Below are 2,197 nucleotides of genomic sequence, written 5' to 3' on the forward strand. Positions count from 1 at the left end.
ATTTGTTAACCACAAATTACATACATTGTAACAAGTGCCAGAGACAACTGTGAATCAGAGAGCCAAAGTCTTTGAATTAACAAAACCAAACATTTGACTGAAGATGGTGAACATAACTACCACCCCTTTTCCACTTGGTGTAGTCTTCTCTGATCTCAAGGATGCTATGCTCAGGTTTTCTCAACCTCATCCCAGAGACAGCTATAAAGGAACAAAGTGTAATTGTATAGTCATTCAACACAGTAGAATGCAAAGTGTAGAATATGCCCTCTGACTAATTTGGCCTGAGAGCCTCTTGAAGGCAGGGACTGGAGCTTAAACTTTTATCTTTTTATCCCCAGTGTCCTGCATAGAGAGTGTAGAGACGTAGATGCCAGTAAATATTTGCTGGATAATGACAGAAGAGATGCTTAAGGTCAAACCCAAATTTTACCACTTGCTAGTGTATGTGTGTGTGTGTGTGTGTGTGTGCGTGTGTGTGTGCTTGAGTGCATGTGTATCCTTGGGCAAATTGAGACATACCTTCTTTAACTGTAATAATGGGGATAATAATAGCATCTACCTAAAAAAAATTGAGTATGAAATAAGTTAGGCAAAGCACTTTTTACAGTGTCTGCCATATGGCAAGCCTACAATAAATTTAGTGATTTTTTATTATTACTGTTTAAAACAAACTGACATAAAGTGAAGAATGAAATAGTTTTCAACCATAGCAAGAATGATTGCAGTTAAACACAATAATAATAGCCAACATTTGTAGAGTACTTAGCATATACAAGTATAAGTCCATGATTTAAACTCATTGGGTACATTAACTCATGACAATCTCATGAGCATGTCAAAACCCCATTTTACAGGTAAAGGAACTGAGTCATACAGCTAGTGAGAGGTGCTTAGCCTCTCAGGCAGTCCGGCTCCAGAGTCTGCACTCTTAACCACTGCTTTGTACTGCCTAAGACTTCTGTGCAGCTAAGGATTTAGATCTCTGAGTTAATGGGGTTGGCTATGAGGAGAGGATGCCGAGTTCTTTCCTAGAGGTTTATGAGAATAGAAAAGAGAGTGTCATGATCTTTGTTCACACGTAAGGCAGCCTGCACCCATCTGGTACCAGTGAGCCTAGTTGAAGAAGAGAATTTCATTCCTGAATGAGAGGAGCTGGGGACATCTCATCAGCTGAGAATTCTCAGTTTCAGTGACATCCCTAGTCTAGAAGTTGAGGGAACTCATGAATTTAATCAACAGAAATTTTGTTTTGGAAGAAGGGCCATAAAAAATCACTTACTCCAGCCTGGTATTTATGGAAGAGGAAACAGAGGCTCAGAGAAGGGTTAGGACTTTCTCAGGATGATTAATTTGTGATGGGAATGCCTGGGCTGGGGCTCAAAGCTCCTGATTTGCTGTCTAGTGTACTTGCACTGAGCGCCTTTGCCTCTAATCATGCTCATTATGAGAGAAGGAATGGATGGGATCTAAAATATCGTAGGTAATTTCCATGCCTCAGTCAGCACTGGACAGGCTGCTAGTTATTTCTCTAAAAATAAATATATCATTCAAATACATAAATGAGAAACCCTGCTCAGGGGCCGAGAGGGAGAGGCTCTGAAGCTTGCCCCTCCTGGGTGCTGTCCCTGCAGATAGTGCTATCTGAGCCTTGACAGGGCCCCCTCCCATTGCTGGCCTTGGAGTGAGTAAGCCTAGACAGGGGCAGGACGAGGCATCTCATTCTGACCTGGATGCTGAGTGGGAGAGATAGGGAAGGGCTCGTGGTCTATAAACTCAGATCATGGCTATTCCCACCACTAATAAAAGGAATAGAAATCAGATGTCTACATGTACCCTGCATCCCCTTTGGTGTGCATGGGCCCCAAAGAGCTATCTGCTGTCAAAGTAGATGGTAAGGTCATTGCACTCAATGTCATCTCTGCAAACCCTCATCTCACCCACAAACAGACATGAACAGTATCCTCCTTCCAGGTCCACATGCTTATCTTTGCATAATAGTCAAGGAACTTTTGAAAAATTTATTCTTTCAATCTTGTCCTATTATTCCTGCTTTAAATTTCAGTGGGAAAAGTGTGTACTCTATTCTTCATAAATTGATACTAGATTGAATTTTACAATAACTTTGTTGTGTTTGCATAAATTCACAACTTCTAATTGTTACTACCTTGGGAAAGTTGCATTATGGTGATTTTTT

This window comes from Galeopterus variegatus, unplaced genomic scaffold, assembly GCF_000696425.1.
Source record: "Galeopterus variegatus unplaced genomic scaffold, G_variegatus-3.0.2 Scaffold679, whole genome shotgun sequence".
Classification (NCBI taxonomy): domain Eukaryota; kingdom Metazoa; phylum Chordata; class Mammalia; order Dermoptera; family Cynocephalidae; genus Galeopterus; species Galeopterus variegatus.